We start from the raw sequence: 23,368 nt of genomic DNA, 5'->3' as shown, positions 1-23,368 counted from the left end.
CTGCCACGCCAGCGGCGACCCGTGGGCTGCATTGACAGACACGCCGCCATCAGCTCGTGACAGGGACCTGGGGTGGGCACTCTCAGACGCGTCCAGGGACCCAGCCAACACGGCCAGGTGTGAAGGGCGGGGCCGCGTCAAGAAACAGGAAGGACAGCAGACCCGAGCTGCCCCGACGGCCAGGAAACCGGGCCTCTGGTGGTCGCCGGAACTGCCCGGCGGCTGCAAACATTACACCATGGCCAGGCACACGGATGTCATGCAAACCTCTCCGTTTTCAAGCGTGTCACACAGCCTGTGTGGGTGTCTGTTTATTGTGCTTTCTGGACAGTGTAACTCGGTAGGTAAACTATTTTTTTAAATTGCCTGGTGGCTCTGAGTGGACAGATGCACTCGGTGGACACCAGGCAAGACGTGGGGATGCCCTGACGTGTGATAACGGAGGAGAGGGGCACTGGCTGCCCGTAGGCAGGGGTCAGGGACGGTGCTGAAACATCCCTCAGTGCCCAGGATTCCGCTACCTCCTGCCCCCGGTGCCAGACGGTCTGGCTGCCAGAGCTCATGGTGCTGAGGTTGAGAATTGGTGGGTAAAGCACAGCAGACACTCAGTGCATCCTCCCCAATAACCGAGTCGGGCTCGAGAGCACTGTGCCCTCCAGGAAGACCAGGAGAGGCTCCTCAGCTGGGGCCTCTGATTGCGAAGCGGTTTTATCTATTTTTTTAAGATTTATTTATTTATTGTTAGAGAGGGAAGGGAGGGAGAAAGAGAGAGAGAGAAACATCCGTGTGCGGTTGCTGGGGGTTGTGGCCTGCAACCCAGGCATGTGCCCTGACTGGGAATCGAACCTGCGACACTTTGGTTCGCAGCCCATGCTCAATCCACTGAGCTACGCCAGCCAGGGCATGACTTTGTCTATTTTAGCTGCTTTCCTCCTCCTCGGGCACGGGTTTGGTGGTGTGAGTTCCCTGGTATAGTTAGCCAACAACGATCACATCAAGCCCAAAGCAGATGGGTTTCTGCGGACAACATCTGGGCCACGAGCGAGTCTAACCAGCTTCCTCCGCCTCACACGGACTGCCTCCTCCAAGCGGGTCTCGTCCCTGTTCCCCAAAACGACCCCCTCGTGCCGCTGGCCCGTCCCCCCGTTTCTCCCTCCACGGCACCTGTGCTGCCCCTGCACCCAGCTGCACAGCCGCGCACGCCATCTGCTGCCGACCTCGCTGCCCGCACAGCTCGCACCGCTTTCTCCTCGCCGCCGCCACGGCGCATCGTCCCCAGCTCGCCCCAGGAGCTGCCGCACTTTCTTCGGGGCCAGTGTGTGGGGTCCCTGCGGGACAGGGAAGCCACACTCTCTCCAGCGGACTGCAGACTCCTCGTAGGAGGGGCTGTGTCTGCTCGCCCTGTCTCGTGATCCCTCAGGGGGCGGGCGGGACTGAGCGTGGGAAGGGGAGAGCAGACCCTGAGGACCCCCCAGGGGCACGGCGGGGGGGGGAGAGCCAGTTCACAGCGCAGGAACGGAAAGGCTTGGACTCTCGCCCTAGCTGCCGTGTGTCCAGTCTACGCAACAGGGACGATCACTCAGCCTGTCAGTGGATTCGCACGGGAGCGTGCCATCGTCCATGTTAACTCGGTAAGGCACCACGGAACGGGAGGGGCAGAGAGCTGGGAGCAGGACAGATGCACAGGGAACCTGTAGAGTGACGCGCACACAGACCCTCAGAACAAACCCACGGGGCCGTGTCGAGCTAGGCACTGTTGCTCCTCCTTGTCGGGGACAGCGAGCGGCCACTCAGGGGGGGGCTGGGGACACCAAGCCAGCGGCTCCGGGCAGTCTGCAGGAGTCAGACCAGGCCGTGGTGTGGCCCCGCCAAGGGACTCATTTCCATGACAAAGCCGTGCCCCATTTCTGCCACCAGCCCGCAAGGGCTTAGGGAGGTGGTGCGCAGGAAGGGGATTGGGAAACCAAAAAGGGCTTCGCAAATCCACGAGATTACTAAACACTAGGCTCCCGGAGAGGGCTCAGCCCCAGAATCCCCAGGTGCTGCGGACTCCGGGTATTTGGGTCATCACAACCGATGCGACTGACAACTCTGCGTCCAAGCGGTGCCATTCTGCGACGGAAAGGATGCACGCAGAAGGAAATTATTCATCGTGGCTTGGCTGAGCTACCATCGGGACAAATTCCCTCACGTTCATAGTAGAACAGCACCAAGGTCACATTCCCTAAGCAGCCATCCGAATACATTCTGAAGCCAAAACGCTTCCTTCAAAATCCAAATGTTGACCTATGTCCCGTGTGCAAGGGACCGGAAGCAGAGTGGCATTCTGGGAAGAGAACAGAAACCACGCTACACCCAAGCAACCGGCAGTCCCCATATTTCGGCCTGTCGAAACAAACCTCTGCTCCGTCGACAGGTACGCATTAGCGGTTTCTGGCGTGCAAAGCCCCAAATTAGTCACCAACGTGGGGGGCGGGGGGTGGGGGGGCGAGGGATGCTTTCTGCCCACGTAGTTGATGATCTCCACGGGACAGAGGGATCTCCATAAGGGAGTCTGCGTCAATGGAGCATACAATAAGGGGGAGGAGAGAATGCCCCGTGAGGAACAAGGGGGTGGGGTGTGTTTCCGCACGGGGGCGCTGGCGAGGACGTCGGAGAACCAAGGATTCACGACTTAGCTCAGACGGGCGCTTAGAACTCGGACAGGCGTCGCACGTACATCTGGGGCCTGGGCGATACTGTAGGTGCCCGGGGCCCAGGGCAGCGCGCCGTGAGAGCAAAGGGAAAGAGAGATTGAACACGGTAAATCGCCAGGCAAGGAGACGGCCCTTGGACTTCGATGAGGAGCCACTGACCGTCTCAGAGCAGGCGCCGCGGGCCCCAGCTTCTGTTTAACAGGACACGCGCGCATTACAGTGGCCCAGAGACGGGAGATACTGCCGCCAACGAAACCCGAGCGAAAGGTTTGGCAGGGTCTCCGAAATCTTTGTTAGAAATAAACAAAACAATTACGATGGAAAACAATGAACACGGGAGTTTTTATGGAAAAACAGTGATGTCCAAGAGAAACATCAATTGGCTGCCTCCTCTCTGCACCCCAACCGGGGGTGGAACCTGCAGACGAGGTTATGTGCCCTGAGCAGGAATCGAACCCCCAACCTTTTGGTATGCGGGGAAGGGCTCTCTCACACACACACACACACAACACGTTTTACTATCGTTTGGCTACAGGCATGTGCGCTTTGGCAGCCTGTCAAACCGACCCCTGGGGGAGCCCCAGGGAATGGCAGCAGCCCCACAAAGCTGCCAGAGCCGCGGGTCAGGTTTTAGCAGACAACCATTGTGCGCCCTCAGAACCCCCGCGCTCTCCCGGGAGCGCAGTTTGCATAGCTCAGCGGGGACCGCGAGCCGCCCGCAGCCAGGCCCTGGCCCCGGGGGCAAGCCAGCGCGTCCCCGGCACAGCGGGCCCCCGCCACCGCCGAGCCCCCAGGTTAAAGAACACCTAGCCACACGGCACGCTGAATGGAGATTAGGAGTTCCCTCATTTCATGCTCCGCTGGAAAGTTTGTGCAGGCCTTGCGCTGACCCTTGTCTCCGAATGTACTTTTTCCCCCCCCCGAGACCCGTCTTCTTAGCAACGCACACTTCCTGAGAAATCCTGTCACCGGCAGAGCCGGGGGAGGGGGGCGGGGGGGGGGCGCCACACGGGCCGCCTCGGCCAGCTGGGTGGCCTGCTGCTCTTTCTCCTGCCACCCACCTCAGCCTGGCTGCCTCTGCGGAACACGGAGGCATGTCCCAGAAAGCCTTGCAGCTTGCAATCGGCCCCTGTCTGAAATCTCAGGCCCCCCTCCCCAGCCTGTCGTTTCGGTAATCAGACGGTTGCTGTCGGCAGCATGCAAGAACGCCTCAGGTAGACACACGCTGTCCCCTGATCATTCCCAGAAAGTAAATCTACGTGTCTGATGGGGCCGGCCAGGAGTGGGGCCCCATCCCGCGAGAGCGAGCCGGCGCGGTCCGCCTCCTTCCTGATGGCTGCGCGCGCACGAGGAACGCGTTCCCGCGATTTCTCCGATGCACGAGGCACACCTCTCTGGGCGTGTGCACCCACGGGACCCCCTTCGAACAGGGAAGGGCCGCCTGGCCTGCAAAGACCGGACTGACAGCTAAGAGAAGGCAGCAAAGAGCACATCGCACGGGCTTCTGCTGGCTTCGGAAAGAGGTGGGGAACTGTTTTCAGATTCCAGAGTGGCCGCGCCGGGCCGGGCCGCGCCCCTCCCCTCCCTGGCGCAGGGAGGGGCTTCCGCCTGTCCCACTTTGTGCAGATCAGTAGCCGCTGCTGCGTGGCAGGGAGCCCACCGGTGACCCCCGCGGGCACAGGAGGACGGCCCAGCGCCCCTCTCCAGCGAGCCCCCACCCAGAAGACAGTGCAGTGCAGGGGCACCCCGGGTCGAGGACCCCTGGGAGTTGGATAGACCCCCTCCCCATCAGAGCAGTGCCAAGGGGCGCTGCTGCTGCTGCTGCTGCTGCTGCTGCTGCTTCGTCTCTCCCCGGGGGCCCCCTCGCCGCCCACCCGCATGGCTCAGCAGCCAGAGGCGGGGCCTGCTCCCTGCGAAGGAATTTCACGGTGCGATGCAATGCAGCGGCCGTTTCCCTGGGCAGCTCAAAGCCCTCCTTTGTCCGCCCATTGGGGGGGGGGGTCAGGTTAAGGCTGGCATTTTAGCAGCTGAGTCTGTCTTCACACCAGCCACCGCCACAGAGGTCTGCTGACAGGAGGGGCGCGGAGGAAGGGGACCCCCAAAGGAGCCGGACGCAGCGAGCGCTCTTCTTCGCTCTGTACAGGGCCAGACTTCCATGGTGCGGCCGCGTAAATGGGCTGTGCACGGCCCCATGGCCCCGCCGAACCCCTTGCAAGAAGCCCCAGAGACCCGGCCTCCTCCTCCTTGGAGGCTGGGGTCTCACGTGTTGCTCTAACAAACAAACAAACAAAAAAAGCAGACTCTTTTGCTCAGACTTTTTAATCCGAAAGAAGAGAAAAACAAAAACAAAAAGCTCTGCAAACCAATGGTATTGGAAATATTAAGGATATATTTCTTGGGTTATTTTTATTTTTTATTTTTTGTTACAAATAAAACCTTAGGGCTCAGACATGAGCCCTTCTCAGTGCAGGGGATGTGTTGCGTGTTTAGAAGACATTTGCCATGTGAGACTCGAGCTGGACTCACACCCGGCAGGCACGAGCTGGGCCCCCGATTCTACCTCCCGCCCTGTCCTGTTCTGTCTGAGGTTCAGCAGGAAGGGAGCAGAGCTGGGAAGACCAGTCTGCCCCACACCTGCGTGTGAACCCAGCAGGACCCCAGTCCAGGCGAGGCAGAGGGCGGCCGGGGCCCCGGGAGTCCTCTCACAGGGCCCGAGCACCTGCCGCGAAGGCCAGAGAAGCAACAGCGGGTGGAAAGGCACCGGGGAAGGAGCCGCAAGTCCGGCATCAGGGTAAGAGCCGGGGCGGGGGGCTTCCTCCCGGGCGGAAGCGTGGGCGGAGACCATGGCTCCTTGGCTGAGCCCTCCTCCGACACGCACCGTGGCCAGACGGAGAATCTGGGTCTCCATCCGCCTGGCTGGCGCGGCTCACCGGGCCCTGGCGACCCCCTGAGGCCCCGCCCCACCCGGCTTTTCCCCAGGCCTGAACCGGCCCCGGCGCTATTTCTCCCAAGCTGCCAGTCTCAGCCTGCACCACGCGCTTCTGTTAAATGTGTCGAAGGTCCGCAGTCCCCCAACAAGCAGCAGCGGGCCTCCATGTGCCGGGCACCCTGGCCTCAGCAGCCCCGGCCCTAGCAGCAGCCAGGCTCAGTTCAGAGCCCCGCCCCTCCCAGGTGCCCCCGAGCCCTGGACGGGCAACCAGCAATGACAGATGCCTGTGTGCATCCCAGCCGGTGGCCCCAGGCTGGGCACACGCAGCAGCCGACCTGGCCCCGCACCAGAGGCCCTCCCACGGGGCCCCAGAGGCCACAGATCTGCAGTCCACACCTGCTCACAACCACCAGGGACACACCCCAACTGGGGACTTGGCAGGCACCGGGGACATCGAATCCCGTGCTGAGGGACGGCCCCCACACCGCGTCTCCTGCACCGGAGGCACGGCCAGTCCTCACAGCTGGCCGGCCTGGAGGTCCCACCCGCCCCCTGACGTGCCAACGGCAACCAGACTCCGCGTCAACGGGAGGGCACGCAGCCCACCCCGGGGACAGCCCTGGGTGGGGCACCCGGCTCAGGTGACCAAGGAGGCTGTGCCACTGGGCCCCTCAGGACACCTGCTACCTGAGGCCACCCTGCCAAGAGCTGCAGACGCAGCAGCTCTGCGAACACATGGAAACAAGCCCAGGGGGGCGGCCGAAATGAGGCGACCAAGAAACGTGTCCCAGTGAAAGCGCAGAACCACAACTCCGGAAGAAGAGCTGAAGGGAGTGGGGGCGACGAATCAGGCAGAGAACGGCCCCCACGGCACGCCTGTGTCCCGCTCACGCCACGTCAGCCGCCACCTGGGGCGGGCACAGATTCCTGTCTTTGCTGCAGGGGCACTCCAAGGGCACTCGGTGCACAAGCTGGGCTACTCCACGGACGACCACGAGGATGCAAGACCATCCGCCTGCACTCCAGCGAACCCTGCCCTCTCAAACTGCACACACACACACCCCCACCCCCCCCAGCAGGAGGGGGCGCCCCAGGGTATGCAGACACATCACAGTGTTCCAGGGAGTGCCCGCCACCTCTGAGCTCCTCCTGCCCCGGGCGGCCAGAGGCCGGGTCCTGCGTCCTTCAGGGACCACGGCCCACGTCCCGGGAACTGGCCAAGCGCCTTCAAGGCCCCTGCCTCCAGGCCCTGGGAGAGACCCTTGCAATGGGTTCACGCGTGAAACCTGCAATGTTAGCTGTTTGCATGCGCCTTTCTGAAGTCCATCGGCTTCATTCCCACACCCCTCATGGTGTGGTGGTACCAGTGGAGTTTTTTTTGTTTGTGTTTTGTTTTGGGGTTTTTTTTTTGGCAAAGGCTGGCCAGGGTGACTTCTATCTGCTGCCATGACAGCTGCAGAGGACCAGCCCGGCTCCACGGGCCCCAGCCCTCCTGTGGCGGAGGCTGGCACCTTTCTCCAGAAGCCCCAGGGCTGCACGCGGCCTGTGCTGGCGTCCCTTGGCTGCTGATCTGCACCGCGGCGCCACTCCTGGACCTGCCTGCGGATGCCAGCCGCTGACGCCCCGCCCATTTATGGCCCGCCCACTGATGCCCCGCCCCGCTGACGCCCCACCCGCCCGGTGGGCTCTGTCCCAGCACCCCCTCTAAGCAGCAGCAGCAGGAGGCCGGGGACCACCAGACAGGCGAACCGTGTTCTATTTCTCCAGGAGACAACAGTGTGATGAGAGCTTTTGTTTTACATCCTCACCTGAGGCTGTGTGTGTGTGTGTGTGTGTGTTTATTCGTTACTGATTTCAGAGAGAAAGGGAAACAGAGAGAGAAACTTCCCTGTGAGACAGGAACATGGACCCGTTGCCTCCTGTACGCGCGCCCCAACCAGAGATCAAACCCGCCACCGGGGTGCGTGCCCTGACCGGGGATCGAACCCACAACCGTCCAGCGCACGAGACAGCGCGCCGACCCCCTGAGCCACCGGCCAGGGCAGCGCGGTGAGGACTTGGGCGGAGCTGCCGGCTGGGCGAACTGGGCACGTGCTGCAGCAGAAGTGGACAGAGTGGGGCAGAGAGGAGGAGGAATACTGCCGTGAGCGGAGCTGGCACCGGCCTGGCGACCCCGGGGAGGTGCCCTTCAGCCACACTGCCCAGTCGAAGGGACCACGGAGGCGTGGGGAGGGACCCCGTCTGTGCCCGCCCGCCGAGGGCGTCCTGGGAGCGTGCAGCCCGAGAAAGAGGGAGCCCCCGCTGGACAGAACCGGTTTACCCGTGAGAGACAGTTTGAAAGCCTTCAGGAGCCACGCTCAGGGCCACTGCTAATTAACGGTTGCATGGATTCTCATGCAAATGCGCCCCAGGGCTGTGATGGGCTGACACCAGAAAGAAAGCCAGCAGTGTCTGCAGATGGCAGTGAGACGGGAAGACGTGGCCCCAAGGAGACACAGGGAACCCGGCCCGGCACCCTGGGAACTGCGGGGTGGGGCGGCCCGGGGCGGACAGCAGCGCCGGCTGCAGCCCACCCGAGGGACCCCAGCGGGCCCTGTCGCCGTGTGCAAAGCACCCCCCCCCCCGAGGCAGGGGACGTGCAGGTCAGGCAGCGGCTACAGCAGTGGGGTTGTCCTCAGCCAGGATTCCCAATGTCACGCACATTCATGAAACAGACAAACGCTGGCTGGCCTAGCTCTCAGTGGATGGAGCGCGGGCTGTGAACCAAAGCGTCGCAGGTTCGATTCCCAGTCAGGGCACATGCCTGGGTTGCAGGCCATAACCCCCAGCAAGCCCACATGGATGTTTCTCTCTCTATCTCCCTCCCTTCCCTCTCTAAAAATAAATAAATAAAATCTTTAAAAACAGACAAACAACCCCCATCGGAAGGTAATGGGCAGACATGTGAGGAAGGGGGGACGTGTGGTAACCAGTGAGAGATGAACAGACACTCCCCGGGGGCCTCAGCCGGCCTTGACCGCCGGTCCCAGCGGCCGGCCGCAGCTCCTGCTGGCCGCCAGGAGGAGAGCTGGGTCACCCCACCCGAGCCCGGTGTGTGGGAGGGGAAAGCAAGCGGGAGGCCGGGGAACAATTACTCCTGGTGCGTACCCCGCAAAGCGTTGTCTTCTGAGGCCCAGAGACACCCCGTCCTACTAATGGGACACTAAGGGGACGAGTTCATATCTGTGAAGACAGATCTTCCCCCCAGCCTGACCCTGACCCTGGCCCTGACCCTGGCTGCATGCCTGCCTACAGGGTCCCTGCAAAAGGGTCCCGTCTCCCCGGAGCAGCGTGGGCGACCTCACTTCCGTAGGGCCCGATGCTCTGTGTCCACAGCCAGGATTCTGCGCAACTGCATCAACTCCGTCTCCCCCGCCTCCCCCCCGCCACACCCCGTTCAGAATCCGGGGCGCAATCCACAGCAAACACACCAAGACTCGTCCCGTCCGTTCTGGCCTTCACCACGCGCCCAACTCTTCCTCCCACCTGTCTCAGGTCTGGGGGTGTCCAGGCGCAGGGGAGAAGAATGGGGCGTGGCTGACAGCCTCCGGGGGCGGGGCCACAGCACGCCCTGTGGTTCTGTGGGGCGCTGTGACAGGGGACGTGAGAGAAAGTGGGCCGTAGAGGGTGGCCCAAGCTCTCATCCTCGGGCGGGCCCTGTCACCTCCCACTTTCCAACGCGTCCCCACAGCCCTGCATCCCCTCCCCCAGCTCCTCCGGGAGCCAGCTCTCACCTGCAGGTACGCCCGGCCCTGCGGGGTCCCCTTGGGTGGAACGAACCCTCCCCCCACACACGCCCCCTCCCCCGCACACAGCTTCGTGTCTCCGCCTTGCTCTCCTCGCCAGCAGCCACATCGAAATTGGCTTCTTGTGCTTCCCGGCCGTCACCCGTGTGAGGAGGGAGCTCCACTGCATCTGCCTTTCCCGTCGGGCGTCTCAGTCTGGGGCACACAGTAGGTGCTCAACAAACGTTCAGAGCGCGAGTGAGGAAGGGGCGGCCTGACGAGAACGCCTGGGCACAGAGAGGCCGCTGCTGACTGTGCTGTCCAGCTTGGCGATGTGGAATGCCGGGCCGTGGCAGCAGGGGCTGGAGAACGTAAGTCGACCAAAATAGACCGGGCTGCAGCCCTCGGGGGATTATCCGGCTGAATCCCTGGGCCTCGGCCGCGGCAGGAGCGCCCCTCACAACCATGAGCTTCGGGCCCAGCCTCAGGCCCCGCCTCGGGCCCTGTCTTCCAAGTCCAAGGCTCCCAGCCCACGCCCCCAGTCCTTGAACTTGACCCTGTCTCCCCGCCAGCCAGCCGGCAGCAGGAGGTCATACTCTCCTGGCAGAGGATTAGCAAACCGTGTTTATATGCAAACAGCCCTGAGTAACGTTAGCTACCAGCCCCCCGCCCCCGCCGCCCCCGGGCTGACAAATCTGTGCTCTGAGCCTGGGGCACAGGACACCGTGAAACAAAAACCGGCTGCGCGTGACCCGGTCACACAGGGAGAGATTGCTCGCAGCAGCAGCGGCAGAAAAAGCACTTCTGACCTTGTGCCAAACACTCACCCTGATGGGGACCCAAAATGGCCCTTTTTCAGCAAGCGAAGAGGATGGGGCATTCCTGCCCTCCTGCATTTACCCCCCGCTGACCCACCTGGTGCGGGAAGAGGAGCAGGTGTTTGAGAATCACGCGTGAAAAGCCTTCAGCACATGCGTGACCTCAAAGTGACATGCAGCCTGCTCTGCGGGGGGCGGGCCTCCTGTGGCAGCAGCTGTCACGACCCACGGGCCGCCGTGACTCACTCTGCTGTTCTCCCTGTAGAACAGCTGAGGAGCTGTCGGAAAGATCTAGAAGAAATGTAACATTGGCGCGGCAAGGGACGACCGTATGAACATGAAATGGCGAAGTCCAGAAACAAGGTTTTATGGGCACACAGAGCCATTTGTGGACATGCGGACCACGCGGCGTTGAGGCGATGGGCAGACACATTGAATGGAGATTGGCACCATTTACAATAGCCAAGGGCTGGAAGCAACCTAGGTGCCCATCACTAAGTGAGTGGATCAAAAAGCTACGGTCTATTTACACAATGGAATTCTATGCAGCAGAGAAAAAGGGAGCTCCTCCCCTTTGCAACAGCTTGGATGGAGCTGGAATGCATTATGCTAAGTGAAATAAGCCAGGCGGTGAAAGACAAATACCATATGATCTCACCTTTAACAGGAACCTAAACAACAAAACAAAGAAACAAGCCAAATAGAACCAAAGAAACTGAAATAGAGGACAGGCTGACAGTGACCAGAGGGGAGAGGGGAGGGAATTTCAGGGGAGAATGGGAAGGGTTTACAGGAACAAATATAAAGGACACATGGATAAAAACTGGGGGGGCGGGTGCAAATGGGAGGGAGGTGGGGAGGGCTGGGTGGGTGGGCTGGGATGGGAGTAAAAGACAGAAAGCTGTACTTGAACAGTGATTAAAATAAGATTTAAAAAAAGAGAGAGATTGAAACAGGATGTCCCACTAAGCCCCGAGTCCTCGTTAGCTGGCCCTTTTGGAGAAAATAACCGCCAACCCGCGCCCTGCTCCCTCAACCCCTCCCCAAAACACAGCAGGGGCCAGGAACCGCGGGGTGGGCGCTCACCCCGGGTTCCGGAAAAGGAACGGAAGTTGTCCGCCAGATTCGGACCTTTTGCAAGGAGCCGGGCAGGTCGGAATGGTCCTCTCTGATCGCCTAAAGCAGTGTCGGGGGTGGGGAGTGGTGAGAAAGCAAGTGTATCTCAGTAGGAAGGTCGCTGCTGAGGCGGAGCAGAGAGGGGGGTGCTATCAGAAGGGGGGGCCTCCGTCCCACCCCCCGTAGGGTCGGGAGTCAGCGGAGCTGTGAAAGAGGCCCTTTGAGGCCCAGAAGGCGGGATTCGGTAGCACGTTATCTTTGACACCAGCCCGGCCCGGGGGGCTCGCCAGCAATAGGACTGGGGAGCGTGTGGAGGAAACAGGAGTAGCAGTGAGGAGGCTGGGGGCAGCCTGCAGGGTTTGCGCCTGCACCCCATGCCCCAGCCCGCTGGCAACACGGCCGGTGGCGCCCCCGCCGACGCCGCACGCTGGGAAGAAATCCCGCCTGGGGTGAGGGGGGCCCCGCCCCCTCTGCACCAGGGACCCAGCAGCGGTGCCGCAGGCCCCTGGCTGCCGGGCGACGCTGTCCTGTGGACAAACGCCCCGTGACCTTGGGAAGATGGCGGCTCCTCTGTTCTCCCCGCTTCCCCGACGGCGGGACTCTGGCTTGCTCACGCCTCACGGGGAAGGGAAACGCAAACACTGCACCCAGTTCTTCCTGCAGAAAAACTGGAAGAAGAAGAAGAAGCGAACGCCGCAGGGAGGGAGGACCGGTGGTCCCCTGCCGGAGCGGCCGCTCCCGGAGCTGTGTCTGGAGGTGGGCTGCCCCCGGGATCCCCAGAGCCTCGGGCCCCGGCGAGAGGTCCCAGCGCCCCAGGCCCTGCTGCTGCCAGAGGAGCACGTGGGAAGGAGACGCACCCGGGGAGAACATCGGGGTGCGTGGCGGCCCAACTGTGGGGTGAAGCAGGGCGCTTCTGTTTCCTTCCCCACGGACCTGGGCTGGGTGTGTGCTGGCTTCCCCGGAAGCAGGGCGGTTGGTCCTCTGCGCTCGTCCAGACAGCAACAGCGGAGGTCTGAAGGACCAAATTGTCTCCTCCCTGGGACGGCTCCCTCGCTGGTCGCCGAGGCCCCAAGGCACTTAGGGACGCGTGAAAGGCTGCCTGGCTCTGGGCCCCAGGGAGCCCCCCCCCCTCGACATTCTCCCAAGTCCAAGGAGCAAACTGGACCCGTGGGGTTGGCGCTGGATGAAGCGGTGGCCCCTGTCCAGAAGTCGGACACGCACACCGCCCGCGATAAGGGGCCCGTGCGCCTGTGTTTCCTGCCCGTCTCCAGACTACCTGATATCTGGGAAAGTCAGCTCTCGCCCGGGCCCGCTTCCCCCAGCGTGCCCTGGGGTGGGTGCCAGCGGCGCCCGGGACCTGACGGCATCAGCCACGCCGGCTACCCGCCCTCCCGCCTCCCGCCCCAAACTGACACGCGAGCCGGGGCCTTGGGGTGGATGCCCAGGGAGAAGCTCTACACTTTAGAAGGTACAAACTCCGCCTGTGGTCTTTCTCCCAGCCCTACCCCGTGGGGTGCTCGGAGTGGCCAAAACGTCCCCTTAAAATTCTAGCACGTACCAGGGGTGCCGGTCCAGGTGGGGGCATAGGTGAATGCTGTGCTCACCTCCCTCCGACGACCACTTCAAAGTTACAACGAAATTATAGGACACCCACCCTGGACAGCCAGCTGAACAGGAGCTGGATGTCACTCCTGCAACATGAACAAGAAGCTGGCCCTGGCTGGCATAGCTCAGTGGATGGAGCGCAGGCTGCGAACCAAAGCGTCGCAGGTTCGATTCCCAGTCAGGGCACGTGCCTGGGTTGTAGGCCATGACCCCCAGCAACCGCACACTGATGTTTCTTTCTCTCTCTCTTTCTCCCTGCTTTCCCTCTCTAAAAATGAAAAAGTAAAATCTTTAAAGAAGAAGAAGAAGAAACAGCAGCAACCAGGTGGACCCAACATTCTGGACCAAAACACACACCTTAGCAAACTCGGAAATGTAAGCCTCATCAGTGTCTGCCCCACAGCACACCGGCATTGAACCTAAAACTGAACAACAGCAAGAGGACTGGAAAACCCAAAACACACGGAGAATGAAGAACACACTTCAAATGAACACAGGGGCCACACGAGACACCTCAAACTAAATGTAAAATTATTTCGAATGAAAGGGCAGGAAAAACGCAACTTTTCCCACACGTGGGGCGGGGAGCGGAAGCCATGCTGACGTCACACGGCCCAGCTCCCGCCCGGCAGAAAACAAGAAAGATAGGACATCACCACTCTATGTCCCTGCCCTGGAAAATGAGAAGAGAAGATAAATCACATGCAAAACAGGCAGGAGGAAAGACATAAGAAGCATCAGAGCAGAAGTCAATAACCTCGGGAACAGAAAACCAAAAAAAAAAAAAAGAAAGAAAGAAAAGAAAATCAGCAAACCCCAAAGCCGGTCGTTGGAAAAGACTGGTAGGATCGTTCAACCTGGGGCCAGCCAACAGAGAGAAAAAGAGAGAACGGTCGTCACTCACACCACAAACAAATCCGCGGCCATCGCCACAGATCCCACGGGAATTAAAAGGGTGGTAAAGCAATACTGGAACAGTTCCATGCCCGCCAAGCTGACCATCCAGATGGAAGGGACTAACCCCTCAGAAGACGCACGCAGTCCGCCAAAATTCACACGAGGAGAGACCGTCCGGGTAGGTCTACGTGCATCAAAGAGACGGAATCGAGAGTTAATAGCCTTGCAAATCGGGCAGCGACACTCCCAAAGGGGTTCCCTGCTGAGACGACCACACACGTAAGCGAGGAATGATACCATTCCTCCACGATCTTTTTTTTTAGAAGACAGAAAATGAGGGAATGTTTTCTCACCCATTCTGTGTGGCCGGAGCTACCAGGCTACCCAGACCAGACAGCGATCACACATACAAGCACCTTACAGACAAGTCTCTCGGGGACACAGACACGAAAATCCTCCAGAAAATATGACCCCCTGGGATCCGGAAATGGAGGAGAAGAACCACTCACCGCGACCCAGTGGGACTTACCCCAGCGATGCACGGCTGGCTCAGCCGAAGCCCCTCTGGACCGGCAGCCCCAGAATCCACCGGCAATCCCTTAAAAATGCGGAGTCTCGGGCCCGGGCCCCACCCCACTGAGCCAGAACGCCCGGAGGTGGGCGCCCAGCATGTGTCTCTGCGAGCGCCCACCACGGCTCTGAAGCGTGCCGATGTCTGCAAGGAGTCCCTCCAAGGGCTGGGGGGCCGTCAGAGAGCCCAAACGGGGAGCAGGACAGTGGCCGTGGGGCCCGCCTCGTTCCCAGAGCGCCCAGGCCTGAGTCACGGCGGACAGGGTGACCGAACCCCCAGAGGCGTGACTCTGACCTCTGCGGAGGGACAGACGCGACCGTGAGCAGGAGAAAGCCTCGAGGAGGATTCCGAGATTTGTAGCCCGGGGCGACACGGAGTGAGGGAGCAGTATTGCTCTCCATTCCGCCCGAGAATCAGGGACAGGGTGGGTTTGGGGAGGGCAGACAGGGACCGGCAACGCGGCCCCGCTCACAGGGCCCAGGGCTCACGGCCTCGGCCCCGAACCTGAAGCACGACTTCGGTCCCGGGCATTGCTCAGTGCCTCTCACGCCGACGACGGCAGGGGAAACGCGTTGAAATCAGCGCCCCGTGATGGGGAGTTTTCAGGGGGCCCGTCCAGCGGAAACGACCAGCCAGCCGGGGGCTGATTCGGAGCCTGGGGTGCAGCTGGCTGTGGGGCGTGCACCCGCGCGGACGGAAGAACGCCAGGAGGGGCAGGAGAGGAAGGGGAGACATCGCAGACGCACAGCCCGCGGGCCGCCTGCCCGGGCGCAGAGGGCCAAGGCCGGCGTCTCCCTCCCGTCAGTGTCTGGCGGGGGAGCTAGAGGCTGCCCACGTGCCCTCTCCGCGTGGGGAAGCGTCATGTCTGCGGCTGGCAAGGCACCACGGATACGGCGTCGCATGGCCCCGGCCAAGGCCCGACGAGCAAGTGCGCGTTGAGACCAGCCGCCAGCCCTTAATCTCCCTGCCGTTTAAGATTCCCCCGGCGTCCGCGCCTCCTCCTAATATTCTCCATGACCGGAGGGAACAGGCAAGTGGGGAGGCAGCTCATTGTGTCTTTGTGTCCATACGAGACACACACACACACACACACGCACACACACACAATACGACGAGGAGACAGGCACGGGGGCGCGGAGGACAAAAGGGGAGGGTGGGGAGCAGAGCCCAGCCCGGCGCACTCCTGGGCGAGAAGACGCAGCACCCCCGCATCTTCGAGATCCCACCCGCGTCTCGCAAGGCCGGCGACAGGCTTGCCGGGGACCGGAACGCGTCCCCACCCACCCCGGATCACGGGACACTTGCGAGACGGCCCAGATTTACAGCTGATCGAGGCCACACAGTCCCGGGCCTTTGTCAGCGGCACGGCGCTCGGAAGGGATTACCCCGGCGCCCGGAGGGCCCCGGAGGGCCCCGGCGCCCAGGCAGGGCCGCCCGCGCGCCGCCGTGTGAATCCGGGGCCTCCGTACACTGTGCTCAGTGAGGCAGATAAAACCAGGTTAAAGGCTCATTTAGTGCCTCAGAATGCAGCCCGAGGAGGCCTCGTCCGGGGGCGGGGGGCGGGGGGGGGGAGGGTTATCCCCAGTGCCAGCATTGTTCGCCGGCACAAAACGGGGAAACGGGCGTACAGTGGGGTGTCAAAGCCCACGCCCGCCTGCCCCCGGGACACCCCCCCACCCCCCCCCCCCCGCCCGAGGAGAACTCGCTGAGCACGCCCTCCCCGGCGGGAGCCGCCGCATGAATCTTCCCGGGGTCCTCGCCCGCGCCCCCCACCCCCCAGCCTTTGTGCGGCTGCTCTTGGGAAACGGGGCATTCGTTCACGGGCAGCCACCCAAGTTCAGTGTCTCGGCTGTGAGAACGGGGCCCGCACGCTGCCGGCCGGCCGAGGCCCGCCCTTTGTCAGCCAGCCTTTGCGGAGGCCCAAGGCCCGGAGGCCGAGCCAGGCAGCACCCCCGTTTCCTGCCAGCAAGGCCCCCACCCTGCCAGGGCAGAGGAGCCCGCAGGGGCGGCTGCGCCCCTGAAAGGGTCCTCGCCGGCAGGGCACGGGGCCGCTGCCAGCCCCGCGGCGTCCACGCTTCGGGTACACGGCCCCCCACGCAGAGTCTGACCCAGACTCGGTCCCCTGCCGCTCCGCACAGCTCAGGGTTTCACAGGGGGGTGTGGTGGCGGGGGGAGGCCGCTCCCCCACCCACAAGTGAGCTGCCCCTGCCCCAGCCTGAGTCTGCCTTGGCCCCCCGCTGTCTGCAACGGTGAAGTCGCTCGTCAGCGTGAACGGAGCTGTCCTGTCTAACGACAAGGTCACTGCCACTCCCTCCCTGTCGCTGGAGGGGCGGGGGGGCGGTGACCAGGCTGCCGCCCGGCTCACACACCTCTCTTTCTCCAGGCTTACATTTCCCGGGCCAACCCCTAAGGCAGATGGATGGAGAAGGCCCTGCCTAGAAACAACATGAGCATTTCCTGCTGACCATCATCATAACGAGACAGAGAGAGAGAGAGAGAGAGAGAGAGGGAGAGAGAGAGAGACAGGGAAAGAGAGAGAGAGAGACAGGGAGAGAGAGAGGGAGAGACAGGGACAGAGAGAGAGGGAGAGAGAGAGAGAGACAGGGAGAGAGAGAGAGGGAGAGAGAGAGGGGGGAGGGGGGGGGGTAGAGAGAGAGAGGGAGAGAGAGAGAGGGAGGGAGGGAGAGAGAGAGAGAGAGAGAGAAAGACAGGGAGAGGGAGAGAGAGGGAGGGAGAGAGACAGAGACAGAGAGGGAGAGAGGGAGGGAGAGAGAAGTCTTTACAAAGTGTCCCCTTTACTCATTCCTTCCCCGCCGCACAAGGAAAATGAACTCACCCGCACGGGCTCTGAAAAGGCCCGATGAGGGCATTCCTTTCTTCATTGTCTGCTTTTAAAGACTGTTCTCTGACCCCCACTATTTATGGCTTGGGAGCTCTGAGGCCGGGGCCAAACCCCTTTGGCTGCGAGTGCCGAGCACGGACAAAAGCTATTCACCTCCGTCCCACTTACCTCCTTCCCCGCGCCAAGGCCCAGCGCGCCCCGCTCCGTGCCTGCTCCCCCCCCAGCCGCCGGTGTAAGCCCCGGCCTCCTGTGGGCCCACCTGGCCCCTCCCTGTGCGGACAGGGGCTCCTGGCCCTTGCGCGGGGACGGGCCGAGGCCCTCACCCTGCAGCCGGGCAGGGCCGGTGTGCGCCCAGAGGTCCCGGGGCCGCCTCTCGGCCGACCGTGAAATCGTGCATGAAATGCTGCGGGGAAGCTCAACAGCCCCTCGGGGCTGATGTATGGCCCTGTCTCCCTCGTCAAGGGGGGGTCAGGGCCATTCATTCACGAAGATTCGTAGGACGCGGCCACAAAGCGGCGCCCCCGTGGGCGAGGGGAATGAGAGAAAGGGGAATCCAAATGTAAAATAATGGGAGAAGGCCCCAATACAGGGAGTTGGGGGGGCAAAGCCCGTTCCCCTGGTCGAGGAGAGGCTGTTTTAGCTTCGACCTTTGTGACAGCCCATTCTAAGGGGGAAACGCTCTCTTTGGGGGTGCCGTTCATGGGATCCGTGGCCAGGAAATGCGACCAGTGTCTAGGAGATCCAAAGTACTGATTCTGCACCCAGAATGAGCCTCTCTCCGCGTTTCCTCCCAAATACGGCACGGCACAGGACAACGGAGAGACACCCCAGCACATGCCCGAGTGTCTGGGTGTGGGCGACGCTCGCTGAGAATGTCACCCACGTCACAGCAACACATGACCCCATCGTGGGGGCCCAGCGCACTTGGTAACAGTATACAGCTGAGTCTCCGGATCCAGGTGTGGATTTCAGGGCGTCTGTAAACGAGGTGTCCATCACGCACGTATCCATATTGTTTCTCTCCGGGGCCTGTTGGTGCCACAGGGATCCAAGGAGCTCGATGCTGGGGTCCGAGGCACGTACGTGTCGCCAGGCCACGGCTGTGTGCCCAGGTCGTCACCGCCGCACAGCTGGCGGGGCCGTCGGCAGCTCTGACGCCCGCCGTGAAAACGAAACATCGTAAAGACAACGTGGGTCTGAAGAAAGGGCCGTGGGACCTCCGGGCAGACGTGCGTCCGAGGTGAAGGTTGTACCGGACGAGGGTCCACCTTAGAAAGAGTCGTGGTCTCTCCCGACCAGAAGACGACGGAAGATACAGCCTCTGTGGTAGCGCCCATCCACACCGTGGCCATAATCCAGGGAGCAAAAATCATGTACAACCAATGCTTCGTGTAGACATCACACACACACACACACACACACACTTCACCTCGCCCAAAGAGCATCATGTTCCAGGCATCAGATCTTACAAGCTGGTTCTCTGGCCCACACTAGTTCCAAAAATACCAGGGCAGTTGCGTGTGATTATGGCTAGGGCGAGAGCGTTTCTTCCGATTAAAATGAGTAAAAGCTTTCAGAATCTTGAGGAAAGAAGATTATCTTAGTTCACCATAGTGACCTGTGTCCTTTTTATCAGGAAAGTTGCATAGCAAGAGTGTGTCTCCCTCGCCCAGGGAAAGCAGACCCTGAAATGGAAACCTAGGCGTGTTTTTCCTGGAAGGATTTATTCTCCTAGCAACACAGAGAAACAGTGTTTCCCAGGTGCTCCCCTAGCCACATAGGGAAGCATTGTTTCCCAGGTGCTCTCCTAACCACATAGGGAAGCATTGTTTCCGAGGTGAGCCTGGGGCACCCCAATTAGGCTGCTCAGAGGAACTCCTGTGCTGGGTGGGGTGCAACTGGGCCTCACCCCCGTCAAACCAAAGATGGCCCGCAGGATAGAGGCGAAACGAGGAAACCGGAAGAGCGAGGGGGGACCCCCTAAGTCCTGGGAAGCGTCTTCACCCCAGGAGAGAATCTTTTGACAGGGTCCTTCCTTGGGTACGGCCGGGCCACAAGGTCCACCCTCATGGTCAGTGTCTCCGAAACCTGCCCCACCCCCAAAGCTGTGGACACCCCGATCTGTCCCCTGCAGAGCACACAGGCCTCAGTCTCCGGTGGACCTCGGCGTCCCGGGCCAGCTGCCACGCCCAGCACGCGGAGCTCTCACGGACACGTGGCAACGTCCAGACATCTGTCAGACCGTCCTCAGCATGGGATGCACCCTGACCGACATGCTCTTCACATGTGCAAACCGCGCTCCGTGTCGAAAGCCAAACTTGAGGGGGCCTTCTCCGACCTTCAATGTCAGAAGCGTCTTGGCTTGCCTGCTCCGTCCTCCGGCGCGAAGACGGGTGGACGGCGAGAGCTCGGGGAAGGGCGAGGACAGAGACCCGAGGGGAGGTGGGGGGGCCCCTCCCGCCACAAGCCCGTGCTCTGGAGTGGGCCACAGGTGGACGGCTGTCATGCCCGTGAAAACGAAGGTAGAAAATTAGAAACACGTTTCGCTTTTCATATGTCACAGGTTGGACTAAAACCTCAATAAGGATCTGTGCTTTCCCTTCCATAGTGCTTGTGTGGGAGGCCCGGCCTGGCTCGCTTCTGGCCGGAATGTTGCAGCCACCGCACGCTGGCCATCACCCCCAAAACCCGGGATATCTCTGGTGACAGCTCTCAGCGTGCGGGCAGAGGGCAGCTACCCTGAGACAACAGCAGACCTGTGAGGGTGTTCAGGTGGCGTCCCACGCCCCCGGCTGGGATTAGAACCCGCAGCCTGCTGCCTTCCAGGGCCCCTGACAGGTGGAGGAGGGCACCGGGGGGCGGCAAACCCCCCATCGCTCCCATCGCTCACTCACCCGTGCACCTGCTGTCCTGCCAGACAGGGGCCCTGCTGGGGGCCCTCAGCGCTGACACCTCCCTGCCTCCCTCCCTCCCCGCTTACCTAACGGGGCTTCCACACGGGGGTTTGTTCCCGATCTCCGTTGCACACGCCCGTCGTGCCGTCCGTTTCAAACTCCTCCCTCTGCCCCTCCCCACCCGTTTACACAACAGGCGCTGCGCCCCCAAACACTCTTGCCCAGTGACCGGGGGCCGAGTCCTTGACAAGTCTGGTGCACCCCTCTGTCCTCACTCGAGCCCGCTGGTCATGGGACTTTCGGCCACGTACAGATGGTCAAGTTCAAGGGCTCGGGCCCCCGGAGAGGGACATCTGGGTAAGCACCAAGGAGTCAAGTCGTCGGGGCACTTAGAATCGTGCCACTTACACACATGGTGTCACGGGGTCATCAGGGAGAGCTGCGTTTAGTTAAGCACGCTGACACGGGTGTGCACGCCCACTGAGCTTCTCAGGAGCACGCTGGCGGGACCGGCACAGCCCTGACAACCTGTGCTCACGTGCCGTGCACGCAGCTGTCCGCCCCGGCCCTGGTCTGACACATTCCTCTTCCCGCACCATCACAGGCTGCTGACTGCCCCCGCCCCCCACCCCGAGGAATAACTCGATGATCTTCATTTACGGAGATCAGCACGTCGGTGTCCAAACCAGAGGGACTTCATCGGTCCGTTTGAGATGTTTTCTCCAGCAGCCTCTGCACGTCCCTGGAAAATCTTTGTCCAAGGCGGGTCTGCTGATGGACATACTGGTCATTTCCCCGGCACATCTGCACGATGGACAGTAAACACGCTCACTTGGCATCAGCTTTGTCCTCGAAGTGGATGGCGTCACGTCAGGGGAAATCGTGCCAGTATCAGTAAGTTTTACAACAGCCTTTCAATGTCTTCAAATACAGAAAACACCACGGCTGGCGTAGCTCAGTGGATTGAGTGTGGGCTGAGAACCAAAGCATCGCAGGTTCGATTCCCAGTCAGGGCACATGCCTGGGTTGCAAGCCACGGCCCCCAGCAACCGCACATGGATGTTTCTCTCTCTCTCTCTCTCTCTCTCTCCCTCTCTCTCTCTCTCTCTCTATCCCCCTCCCTTCCCTCTCTAAAAATAAATAAATAAAATCTTTTAAAAAATACAGAAAACATCTGTTGTTGCTTCGAATCGCAGAGAAATACGGGGCGTCCCACACAGCCCATTCCCACGAGATGTCGTTTTCCCTCCCAGAGACGGGTTTTCTTTGGCACCTGCCTTGCATGTGGGGTTGCGACCGCATACATCGGGAAGCGTTTAACCCGACACGAAAGCCGTGGTGAGCAGTCACGTCCGATCGCTGCGGCAGCGCTCCGGCCCTGACCCCGTGAACCTCGCAGCTGCGCGGCGACGCCGGCCAGATGTCCGTGCGGGCGCCGGCCCAGCCCTCCTCGCCTCCCCAGCGGGCTCTGCGGGGCCCTGGGAACGGACCGGGAACGGGGAGCCGGAGCCCTCGCAGCCTCCAGACCGCCTCCGAGATCAAAGCCCCCGGCCCGGGCACCCAGGCCGGGTGGCGGCTCTGCGACACGCACCCTCCGAACCCAATGGGAGACCCGCCAGGGAGACAGTGGCCACCCCCGAAAGGAGCAGAGGAGGAGCGCGTGTGCGGTCCCCAGACTGCACAGGGGGACACAGGGGGACTGCCGCCAGGGTGCCACCCTGAGGCGCGAGGTTCAGAAGTCATGGAGCACATCACAGGATGAGGTTTTTATAAAGTAAACGCGTGACTCTCCTGCAAACAGGCAAGGGCGTGGGTCACAGACCCGATGTAACTCGGAGGCCGCTGCAGGCACCTGGCAGGCAGGCGTTGCCTGTGGGGCCAAGGAGACAGCCAGGGAGTATAAACAGAGGCCCGTTCCGAGGCTGGAACGGACGGACAAACAGCTGGGGAAGGGCCTGTTTATTCCCGGGACGAGCGTCTTGGCTCAGGACACCACTGGCCTGCCTTCCCAGGGACCAGGCCGTCCCCATCAGCGCAGCTTTGCACGCAGCAGAGGGGCAGGAAAACAGCTCCGAGAGCTGCCTCGGGGATAGGGCCGGGGGGGCAGCGTGCTGGGGGGGAGGGGCAGTGGGGGGGTGGATGAGCTCACGTTCTGGACAGAGGCTGCCAGTGATGGGGCTTCCCAGCGAGGAGCCAGAAATGGGCAGAAAGTGGGCAGTTTGTGTAAAATGCTACATAAACCTGACTTTTTAACACGCATGCAGAAAGCTCTATGAGCGATGTCATTTCTGGGTGTTTTTATTCTGGTTCTTTCGGGGTTTTTTTAATCTCCCGTCGCCATGCTGGTGCAAAACAGTCTTCCGCGGCTGTTGACGTCTACGCGGCGCGAGGCAGGCAACCGCGTCCCAAACTGCGGGGCGCGTCTGCCCGTTCGCTGCAGCTGGCCCCAGGGGCACCACCCGCTGCGTGTGTGTGCCTACGTGTCCTCACCCGGGACGTGAACCGCCCGTCACTGCCCGCTCGCCCCTGTATCCTGAAGCCCCGGGGGGAAAGCCCACCTGTGCTCCATGAAGCTCAGAAGACACACACATCATCAAGCTTCTGTGCAAAGGTCTGTAGCGACGATAGCATCCAAAGCAGGCCACGCTGTGATTCACACATAAGAGTCCTTCCCAGGGTTTGGACTAAATACGGCCCTTTGTAACCTGTGCCAAAGCTTCCGTTGCAGTTAGCTGTGGCTTGTGGATTCACCCGGCAGCTTGCAGGCCAAAGGAATGGGTTTCTGTTCTGCAAACCTCGGTCGCGAGGGTGAGCCCTGGCCGGCCCGTGGCACACGCGGTTTCACGGCCCGCAGCGCCCAGAGCTGCGGTGTGTCTCACTGGGGTGTTTCAGACGCAGCGCCTCGGGGAGCTGCAGGGATCAGGGGAGACAGCTGGAGACCCAGGCACGGAAGAGAACTGGACAAATAAAGGGAGCCTAGTTCCAACGAACCTCTTTCACTCAAGTGGCAAGCGGATAAGAAAGGATCAGTGCACTTTCTGACGGGGTGAGGAGACAGGGGGGTGCTTGAGTGGGAAATGATAGTGAGACAAACAGTTGTTGTCTACATGACACCCAACAAAGACAACATTGAAACGCACTACTTAGGAAATTTAGTCAGCTTCATGGAGATATGTGTGTGTGTGTGTGTGTGTGTGTGTGTGTGTGAATATGTATGTGTATGTGTATATATAAAA

At 61.3% G+C, this 23,368-nt stretch overlaps 1 protein-coding gene across 1 annotated transcript in view; it reads right to left on the bottom strand.

Moving 5' to 3' along the window:
• Positions 1-23,368, bottom strand: part of ANOS1 (anosmin 1) — an 89,776-nt gene that overhangs the window by 39,713 nt on the left and 26,695 nt on the right. The window lies entirely within an intron of this gene.

Source organism: Phyllostomus hastatus, unplaced genomic scaffold, assembly GCF_019186645.2.
Source record: "Phyllostomus hastatus isolate PE091 unplaced genomic scaffold, TTU_PhHast_1.1 phas_scaffold_12, whole genome shotgun sequence".
Taxonomy (NCBI): domain Eukaryota; kingdom Metazoa; phylum Chordata; class Mammalia; order Chiroptera; family Phyllostomidae; genus Phyllostomus; species Phyllostomus hastatus.
This window is presented reverse-complemented; position numbering and strand designations above follow the sequence as displayed.